The sequence below is a fragment of the Lissotriton helveticus genome, chromosome 12 (assembly GCF_964261635.1).
Source record: "Lissotriton helveticus chromosome 12, aLisHel1.1, whole genome shotgun sequence".
Lineage (NCBI taxonomy): Eukaryota > Metazoa > Chordata > Amphibia > Caudata > Salamandridae > Lissotriton > Lissotriton helveticus.
In genome coordinates, this window is record NC_136073.1 from 137,219,896 (window position 1) to 137,231,027 (window position 11,132).

An 11,132-nucleotide genomic window follows, 5' to 3' on the forward strand; every position below is an offset into this window, starting at 1 on the left:
GCCCTGACATGATACAAAACAATGCCCTTTCCGCACAGAATGTGTTGAGGGGCCCTGAGAGAATTCGACGTCACAAATAATCATAGCTTTCGGGCTGAATGGGGGCCCTGGGAAGGGTGGGCGCATTATTGCACCACAGGGGATGCAGGGGTCTGCATTGCACCCCTGCTTTGTAGTTGCACTACGCATAGGTCCGTTTTTTAGGGCCACTACACTTAGGTCCTATCAGCTTGCGGACATTTGAAAACTTGTATAGTGCCACAAAGACAAGCAAGTACCATTTAACTGGCTTAACAAATTAGGTTCAGTGAATGCAAAAGTTGGGTAAATTAACATAATTAACAATCATATTGAGTAATTAATATCCTCGTCTGATTTTACCACTCAAAAATTAAACGTTTGAAATGTAGGCATAACTTGGCATTCAGTCACGTCATTACATGCCATTAGGACTACCATCAAAGAGCTGCATGCAAACTTCAAGAAACATATTAGAGCTATATATTTTTTGCCCAGTCTTTCGTTGTCCTAATATTGCAAAAGGGGTACATTTGGGTAGAAATCACCTATTATTATTATTAAAGAAAACCCCTAACAGAAGCTTTAAGTTGACGTTAGTCGTGCTAACAAAATAGAGAACTGACATTTTGCCCTCTATGAAATGCTGCAGAACTATGTGCAATGATTACTTGCAGTTTATAAGTTAAAATCTTAATATAGAGGAGTGAGCCATTGACTACCATCAAAGAGCTGCATGCAAACTACAAGGAACATATTAGAGCTATATATTTTTTGCCCTGTCTTGTGTTGTTCTAATATTGCAAAAGGGGTTCATTTGGGTAGAAATCAATTCTTATTATTATTAAAGATAACCCCTAACAATGGTGTCACATTTGAATTTCTGAATTTATGATTTTCCAATCCAAGGACTCTTAAACTGTATTGCCTACCACTATGAATAAAATGTGACTCCTACACCATGTAGGCCTCTGTCTTATGTAACATCTCCTGTATACTGATTTACACAAGTATGATTGTCTCTGTGCAATGCGCATGTGATGTAGTGTTCTGACATTTTAAACTGGTATGAGTGGCACTATAAAACTAAATGAATCTAAGAGACAGTGGTTATGGAGACTTGAGGGACACTGTCAAATGGTGGTAGTGAGCGAATCTGTGGCAAAGGTGGTATTGGGGAGGAGGGTGCCAACAAACATTGTCACACAGGGTGCCACCAGTGCTAAAGCCGGCCTGTCAATTGGCATTTAAGAAAGAGGGCCTGGGTTATACATTTCACCATGTACCAAAACAGCTGGGTCCTCATGGACATGTGGAGAGTAAAGTCTCATGAGAGTAAGGTCTTGCTGCATTTCAGGTTTCATAAATACAGTTAAACAATCATTGTGAATACATCAGGATTCACTCACAGATTTAATGACAAACTACTTTGCATTGTCTGACATTAAATCTGATAAAAAAGGGTCATAGATACTGTCACATTGTATTCAGGGACAAAGCACAAAGAAGCATTAAATGCAATAAAGTTTCCTCACCATCTTGATTGCAAGTGCATGATGGTGAGTCCTAGGTTTTTTTGTGCCAGTTTTTAGTGAAATGTTCACTGATAACGAGCCCCGCCTAAATCTTACATGATGTGACCTTTTTAGGTTAGGATAGAGCTGATGTGTGTACTGTTCCAACTTACTGGATGGTTTATATTCCAAAATGGCATCAAAAGTTCTCCTCCCTGCTTTACTTTCAAATTGGACCAGTATGTATCTCTGATGTAGGGTGGGCTTGAAGGTGTCATTTCCTTGGGGTTTGTCCAGAAAGGCTCGCACCCAGGGCCAATAAGGTGCTTGCAACATGGCTATACAGGGCCGTTCCCTGAACAGGAACACAAGCAACCCAGGACCGGTTTCACCCTCATTTTGTGTGTTTCATGTACCGCAGTGAGTGGCATGGGTATGCTGAGTTTTGTATCCCATGCTCACTGTGTCACTGGAACCAAGCTGTACCTGGCTGATGAGACCATAACTTGGGTAAAACTGGTCCTGGGTTGCTTATGTTCTCGTTTAGGGAGGACCTGGCTTGGAATTTCGAACTGGACTGTTCCCATGAGGAGTAGAATCAAGACTTATTTATTTATGGCTGGGTTCAAATTCAGGTGGCATGGTGAGCAAAAGATAGATCGATGAGTTGGGATGCAACCCGAGCGAAAGAACAATGGACTGAGATGCAATCCTGAGCAATTATTAGTGGTTAAACAAATTAGAAGCATTCCTCCCATCACCTTTTTTTGTGTGTTTCAGCGTTTTGAAACCCACAGGTGCCACCCATATGAGCAGGCTACCAATGCTTTCATTTGGTTAGCTTGGAGAACTGGGTTGAATAATATGTTACAAAGTTTCCCTGAAAATCTCCCTATGGCGTTAGCATACTGGGAAAAGATGGCTTTAGTTTTTGTGAGCTGCTTAGCTCTGAGCAACTTATCGTCAAACTTCCTTCCAAAATAGAAGGGGTGAGCGGTAATAGCAGAGCTTTACTCTATGGAGTTACATAAAAACTTTTCGAAATTCCACAGTTCCATCCACCCATTTTGTACGTCAAGGATAGACTACCTGATACACTTGTACGTGGGTCCGCAAGAGACTTACAAGTTACGCGAGTTTGGAACTGTATGTCTTTTGTGTGTCTCTAATGAGAGACATGTGTCTTATTAGCACAAGGTCTTTACATGTACAGTGCCTGTGTTTATCAGCAAGGTCAACTGTTTGTGTACAGTGCACATGTTCATCAGTGAGGCATTTGTGAACAGTATACACTAGTGTACGAACGAGGGTCTGTCTTACTGTACATGTGTCATTGATGAACTTAAAGCTGTGAGTGTCTGCAGAAGTGTTTGTCCTGCACGCATATTTATTGTACCATCTCTCTGTGCACTCCACAACCTTAGAGTATAAAATGCTGTATTTACAGCTCCCTCCACTCTCATTTGAACCTGAGCTTTGCCCATGATCCATTTGCCCTTGCACTTCATTGCATTCCCTCCCTGCATCTGCATAGTAACCTCTGCTTGGCTGCTTCACCTCACTCATGTGCATGTACAAGACTGCAGACTCCTGTTGCTTCCACACCAGCCTCTACTTCTCATTCCCATCCATGCTTTTCGCCCACCCTACCATGCCGATGCGCCTCTTGGAATCTTGGCGGAGAGCAGGGCACTTCCCCAAGCATCCACTCCACATCTCAGGGACATGGGAAGAAGGGTGCAGAGAAAACCCCCAAGATATATGAAGGCAGCTTTTCATTGCTCATACCAAGTTTAAAGAAAGCTCAACAGTCTTTAGAAAGAAGCCATAGAAATCTATTTACACCTAATGACAACAACTGCTTTAAAAAGAATACCAATTTGAAAACAAAAACTGCTCAACAACTCATGCCGCCCACTTGTATGTATCTGGTGCTTTCCTTATTATTGTAGCCACCTTGGATATCGACAACTACTATAAATGCTGCTCAAACTGTCATATCATCCAACAGCACCATTGTTTTACAAAGCTTGAAATTCATTGGGGTCTAAGGGTCTAAATGCTGTATTAAAAATGATAAATATTTATATTTCTTGGAAGTGGGACCTCTGTTAGCGAGGGTAAAACAGGGCAAGGGTGAACTTAAGGCCAGCAGTAAAAGTTACATATCAATAGTCTACTTTATGAGCAGTCGGCCACTTCATAGTTGTGTACTCAACCTATTAGTATGTGAAAAAACACGACATTACATGGGAGGAGCTGTCCAACCCACTCTGGTTCAAGACAAGAGCATTAATGTCCCTCTGCCACACATGGTGAACTTGTGTAATTAACAGTTGCAATACTGACAGGCCTAGGATTCACAAAACTGTTGGATCAGGGATAGGGACTGGGGTGTGGTAAAAAGGTGTGCTAATTTGCCTAAGTGCTTAGTCATTTTCTTCTGGCTCGAAGGCTTCTGAGTTAAGTTTTATGTATGCCACCGGGTGGGCGGGAAAGCTCAAGAACAATGTTGGGGTTTGCAGAGCGAGAGAATTTACTGATTGCATCAGAAATGCAGGGCATGCAGAGAGAGCTAGATGGCATTTTTTTATGGTCATTAGTTACAGGGACAGGTAAACTCCACCATGCAGCAGTTGGTGGAGTTTTTGCCAAACTACGCACTCCAAGCGGAGTGTTGAGTGGTAAAACTCCATGAACTCCACTGGCAGAGCAGAGTTTATGACCCACCCCAGCAAAAATAGTCTAAACAGCTCACCCTGCTTATGGTTTTGTCATGGATCTTAAAAGTTCTTTTTGGATTACTCCATTTGCTATTTGACTTCATTCATTTTTACATTGTGATTACACATCTTTCAGTCTGATTGATGAATTTGAGGCAATCTGGTCTAGTCTAGTATTTATTTGATTATCTCCAGTATATTACCAACTTTTAACACTAATAGATCTGATCCAGTGTGATTGATGGCAGACCTAGTTATTAAAACAGGATAGAGACAGCAAAGACCCCTGGAGAGCTTGCTGCTAAGAGGGGCTTTCTCTGAGAGATATGCTCTAAGTGATAAAGGTTGAGCATGGTTAGATGGAAAGCATTGAAATAAAACAAGGATTAGGTGTGTGCAAAATGTGCTTAGTTTGCTTTTTTATAATTATGAGAACATTTTTGGAAAATGATGCAAAATTATACGTAGTTACACAAAATGAAAAACTGCAATGAAGGGCTATATGAGGTAGAAGCCCATCTAGTAAAAAAAAATGTGTTGCCTTTTGGAACTTGTGGTCCTGATTTTATGTTTGATGTTAACAAAACTGCGGACATCAGAATGTAAACAAAAAGCCTTCAATGTGTGGGGTACAGACCCACCCTGAAGTGGGAAATCTGAGAGCTCTGTTTATGCCCCAAGTCGAAAGCATAGAGGCAAAGACAGAGCTGGAGCAGATTGTGGAAATACAGCATAGGTAACCAGCAGACCTTTAAAGGTTCATCCTGATCAGAACCACATATATTGGCCACAACCTGAGCCAGATCCTCACACCAATAGTTACACCCTTCTCCTAATGCCCGGCAACATTTAAGGCAGCACAGAAATCATTGAATGCATTCAGGCAGCCACTCTTCAGGTGATGGAACTCATCATCAGTGGTCCAAACCTTATCAGATAGTTCCTGCAGATATCAGCCAGTATTTTTTGTCTTGACATTGTTCCCGCCGTGTTCCCATTGTAAAAACTGCTTTCAATGTTATTGATATGAAATAAATTTGTCTCTCCATATTTCCAGACTCACAAACTGCCTCCATCAGACTCATTCTCCCAAGGAGGCTATAACCTTTCATTCCGCCCTCAGCTTTTAGAACAGTTGTTCACGCTAAGATTCTTTCCATCTCGATAGGACAACTTGGACCAATCGAATCACCCACAGCGCTTCTTAATCCATCATCTGCTGCATAATCTGCAGATTTTAGCAAAAATAATTGGTCCTAGGTCACATGGATACAAATTTTCCAAAAATACAGCAATATGTTGCTGCTCAGTAGTAGGCCCTTGGGAGAGGTTTACAGGTCAACTTTCTGTTGTGTGTTGCTGTATCTGAGAGTTAAATTGATACTAAAGAGGTGAACTATTTGTCCAAGCAGTGTTAGCATATTTAAACATAACAATATAAATAAGAAATACCATTGCTAAAAATGAAGCATTAGGCTGCATAATTTGCCTTTACTTGCTGTATAGTTTAGTCATAATTTGGTCCTCCCTGTTACTTAATTGCAATGGCTCTGAACATTGAAAATCGAACAATTCCTGTGGCTCTGAATATCGACAAGTCCTTCGAGCTAGCCCAGAACTGGAATTATGGGGTGAAAGTGAGCCAAATTGTGCAGCAAGAAATAGCAAATGATACCTTAAAATGCAGCTTATTCTGTGGGAGTAGCATTTAATTTTTAAGACATTTTACTATACTATGTGGGAAAAAGGTTCACCTCATTAGTACCAGGTTAGTAATGCACCACACAATGTGACCAGTTAACCTTTCTCAAAGGATCTACCACATGCAGCACTTTCCAAGGTATCTTTGAGCCTTTGGAGCTAGATTGTCGTTTTTTTTAATTATGCAGTTATGCCCCAGAGGGTGGATTATATGGCAAGAGTTGTCAAGCCACAATTATGCAGAAAATGCATCAGCTTCTGAAACACATAATTCCATTGTCTTTGACCTTGATCTCCTAACCAATTTGAATGATAAATTACAATTAAAGGGAGTTCAACCCAGCATAGTCCTGGAAAATTCCAAAAAGAAGTCTGAGACAATTAATTAATCAATGAATCAGCCCTTAATCCATGATGAAAATGAAAGCAACCTATTTTTGGTTGAACCTGTTCTGCTTTAAACCCCCACAGAAATATTGTCACTGACTCCTTCACCCTGTGATATGATAAACATTTGGGTCACATGGGGACCCAGGAACCATATAATTCGTGGCCACAAAATGGGGGAGAGCAAAAAATCTATTTAGGTGTGAGAGAGTACTGGAGCTCACTCACCAATGATCAAAAGTGTTAAGTGTAAAAATAACTCGTAGTCGGCAGGATTTGAACCTGCGCGGGGAGACCCCAATGGATTTCTAGTCCATCGCCTTAACCACTCGGCCACGACTACTTCCTGTAAGCTCAATAGTTCTTTACTACTCTAGAGGTTATATGATCGTGTACTCACATGTTTGGAAAAATTCGACAATCTATGAAGGGGTACAGAATAAAATAATGGGTTAACAGCCCTCTCTCTATCCGTTTGGAAAGTACAAGCTGTGTACTCGAGGGGATCATAGAAAAAACTATATGAAGTGAGCGAGATATTTGAAAGTGTGAGGGGCGGGGAGGGATTGGGAAAGTGGTACCGAAAAAAGGGTACAGAAAGTGAAGGGTTAGGGACGTAGAGGCCAGTTTGTGGTAGTGTGTGGTATGTTTTCGGTGGGAGGAGGACTCGAAGAACATTGAGCATGCGCGGTGCTGCTGAGCAGAGACCAGTCCTTTTCTAAAGTACGTGGGAGGGGGCGGGGAGCTGTGGAGTGATGCTGCTCTTCGGTCTATCTTTCCCTGGAGTTGCTCATCGTGTCAGTCTTATTAATGAAGCGCCTTCAGTACCATTCGTGATTTAATGTACGTGCTCTTTGCTGATCTTTCCTTGTATGCGCAAATGAGTCAACCCAGGATTGTAGGAGCGGCTCAATGTGTTAGTCATGAACCTATCATGACATGGCAATCCTCTATGTGTGCACTTCTCTATCACAAAAACATTCCATTATTATTCATCAAGATGGCCGGTTAGCTCAGTTGGTTAGAGCGTGGTGCTAATAACGCCAAGGTCGCGGGTTCGATCCCCGTACTGGCCACTATATATTTTTTTCTTCTTCTAAAGAGAAAACATGCATTAAAGATATACAAGGTTGTCTATTAAGGTACTTTACTATTTGTACCAGGGTGTGTGTTGCTACTGCTATGTAACTCCTCCCCCCTTCGCAATACCAACCTCCTCCATGTTTTCAAGGGTCTCTGAAACTTCACTTTATGAAGCACTATTTGAACCGGGTACGCCTCTGAAGAGCACACTTTCTCTCTGAGAGGAGCGGTTTCTCGCGTTCTCGGTGGGAATTATAGAAGTCAAGAGAGATGAAGGGAAAAGCACATGGGTTATGTAGCCATCATTAAATCATATTGCATAATATATTGGTGCCCTTTATAATTGTTGCAGTCTCGTATTGTGTGGTTTACTGCATGTTTTGAGCACTTTGTCAACCAATTCTATGGTGTGGTGTACATACTTGAAAACATTACAAAATAAAAACAAATAATTACTTATAGTGATATGCAGTTCTTTATTACCTATTTTTTCAATGTTTCTATTCATATTGCAAGTGTTATCCACCTACAAAATGTGTGTCACTGGCCAGTTATCGGTGGACAGTAGGCGAAGGGCATACGCTTGAGCACATCTGGCGCTGTGGCTTAGTTGGTTAAAGCGCCTGTCTAGTAAACAGGAGATCCTGAGTTCGAATCTCAGCAGTGCCTTGGTGTTTTTTTAAAGCTTATTTCCGACAGACTAAAGAAGACTTGCTGTTTTGTAAATTAACAACGATATACTGCCTGCAAAGCCCGTTTCTGTTGTTATTATAATTTTCAAGAGTGAACGCTAATACGCCTCAAAAGCTATGACATGGTTTTGGTGTTTAAAATGCCAACGTAATTTGTGCCACCAACTCCGAGTATCTTTGATTTTCAACGCCCCGCATGTTGGCTTTGGGAAGTAAAAACATTTCTCCTGTCTTCGCTGGCATCAATGTACAGTATGGGAAGCAGTAATGCCCGCTTCAAACAACTGGAACAACACATGCAGCATATGTGTCAGCTTCCATTACTGACCCTGTTACAATACATGCAGAATCATTGCAGGTTATGCATCTCAAGATATTTAAAAGCCGAGGCAGCAGTGCAAGTTTAGCTTTAGAAAACAGCAGTGCTTAATTTGTAAAAAAAAAAATAAGTGCTGCTGCCCAAAGTTTGAGGCCTCTGCATTGCAATTAAAGGCTGGTGCGCCAAATTCCATGGCTGCCTAGTTTTTGACTCGACTCTATGCCTCTTTCTTTCACTACAGACTCTCTTTTCCCCTTTTTCTAACTGATCCAGGTTCCTGCTTTCTCCCTTTGTGACATATTTTTCTGTTTATATCTTCACCCGTCCTACTGCTTTATGTGTTTATCCCGTCTTGCTCTCGCTAAATGTCTTGTTGCAGAAACACACAATAAGGTCCACAGAAATGAGGGTGGTGGCCCCCATCGGTTCAAATTAAGCAGTAGCACAGAAAGGTCTACAGCATAGGTAGCGGCTTTTCAACTTTACCCTATATGATAAGACTGAGCATGACACAACTGATGTTGGAATGCAGAGGGAGCGGTAATAAAACCAGCAGAAAACAGAGGTACTTTTACAACTGGACAATGTACACATCACAAGCAAGGCCTTGCGTTGAGTGTTTTGTAAATTTCTGAAGGGTTCTTTTGGAATAATATGTCTAGACCTAGCTGGGCCCCTGGGCAGATGATATCCACTTTACAGGCCAGTATAGCAGATTGTGGCCCAAACCTGGAGTCACACCTGAAGTGTTGTGTTTAGTTCTGAAGAGTCTACTTAGGGTATTGTGCCAAGTACACACAGATCCATCTGGAGGCCATGTAATGATACAAAACAATCAGTTTAGGAATGATTTAAATGATAATGATACATATTGTGCTTAGGATGATGCCACTAGCTAACCCAAAAACTGAAAGTGGCTTATAAAGTGCAATCAGTAGTTCTGATGTGGAAGGTAACCCCATATATGACCCGGGTTTGTTACATAATTTAGATCTTTGGATATTTTGACAATGCATTTCTCTCCAGTGGGGATCAATTTTATCATTACAAGGCTTACGAAGATTTATTTTACCTCTATAGAGTTTCCTTCATTCTCCGTGAATCCTGAGTTTTGCATGGAGAGGTGCATTAAGCATTATGTGAAGGTGAGTGAGGCCCTTAGAACCTCTGCATACGCACCCGCACTTTAACCTTAATGAAAAGTGATTAATGAACAGTATTATGTTTTTAGCTGGTCTTATTATCTGTGATCTAGGTACAATGACTTTGTACTTTTAGCCGTAAAATTCTTTTTAAAAACATGAATTCGCCAGCATTTTGTATTTAATGTGTATTTTAATTGTTGTAACTTAGTATAGTATTTATTCATGTTTAGATTAGGGTGAAAATGCTTTTATGACAATGCTGTCGAATAAAGCTTTGAAACTTGACTTGAACTTGAACCTCTGCTCCCAGTTATTGATGATGGCAATACATGCAGATATGGTACACCAACCCTATCTTGCACAGTTGGGAGTATTGTGACAACATTAGCGATAGGGCCAAGAAACTAAACAACTGTACCAATGGCTATTTTATCAATGACATTGCTTTCCAGTTCTATGTTTTCTTTCAGCAACCTACTGTGTTGTGGGAGATGCAGTCCAATATCGCTTTCGTTGACTAAAATTAACAAATTGGCTTATGAAACTTGCATTTCAGCGCAAACTTTGCTGAGCTCTAGTTCCAGATTCAGCCAAGCTGTCTAGTTTTCCATGTTGCTGTTGTTTCAACTCCACAGAATTTCACCAGACTTGGTCTTTTTAAACTGTCAGTGTGAGTTGCACGGTTAATCTTACTTTCAAATATTGTAAACCTTTTTTAACCTCTGATTTTACTTTTAACCAGGATGGGTTTTTAATCATCCCTTTGCACTTTCTTTCACCTGCTTTCCATCCTGAATCTTCATATTTGCACTTTCCATTTACCTCTTTTTCTGAGCTACGGCAGATGTATTTCTTTGCTCGCTTTGTTACCCTGATTGCTGGGCAGTTGAGGCTTTTCCTGAGCCTTTAGGGAGGTAAGCTACAGTTTTTGCTACATTTATTACAGTGAGCCCCATTTTGAGTGGGCGGGATACCTTTTTGGGTAATTTAGTGTTGGTGCTTTTTAGCTTTAAAAGGGCAGATTAATGAATCGCGGCTATGTGTTAGTCTTTAAAGATGAGGACCCTAATGATTAAGTATGGGCGGTGAACTCTGCTCAGCTCGCCGAGTTTGCAGAGTTTTCCGCACTCGGCTTTACGCGGAGCTTGCGAAGTTCCGGAAAACTCTGCTCAGCTTTTTTTCCTTGCTCGTGCTCGTCAACATCACGTTGGTAAGCACAAGCGAGGAAAATCCACCTCCTGGCAAGATTTTTCCTCATTCGCGATCGTCAATGTCAAGTTGGCAAGTGCGAACATGGAAAATCAAACTCCCAACAAGATTTTTCAATGCAGGCGGTCAAATTCCTCAGTGCGAGTGGCTACGTAAGCTTGCGACTGCTCGCATTGAGAAACCTTCAGTTTGCATTGAGAAAGCTGCTGCTCAAGTAAAAAGTCTACTCGAGCGGCAAAAAGGAAGGAGCACCCGCTTGCACTGTGCATGGTGCCATTCATGATGATTTAACAGTTTGGGCAAACACCCAGTGGTAAAAATAACCACAAAGGGCCTTTATC

General features: G+C 41.2%; 3 non-coding genes across 3 annotated transcripts; 2 read left to right on the forward strand and 1 right to left on the reverse strand.

The window, feature by feature from the left end:
* Positions 1-6,604: 6,604 nt before the first annotated feature.
* On the reverse strand, positions 6,605-6,686 carry TRNAS-AGA (transfer RNA serine (anticodon AGA)). The gene has a single exon. It is a non-coding gene; the product is annotated as a tRNA-Ser (tRNA).
* A 659-nt stretch (positions 6,687-7,345) lies between these two features.
* TRNAI-AAU (transfer RNA isoleucine (anticodon AAU)) lies at positions 7,346-7,419 on the forward strand. Its single transcript has one exon. It is a non-coding gene; the product is annotated as a tRNA-Ile (tRNA).
* Positions 7,420-8,021: 602 nt separating this feature from the next.
* Positions 8,022-8,095, forward strand: TRNAT-AGU (transfer RNA threonine (anticodon AGU)). Its single transcript has one exon. It is a non-coding gene; the product is annotated as a tRNA-Thr (tRNA).
* The last annotated feature ends 3,037 nt before the right edge of the window (positions 8,096-11,132 follow it).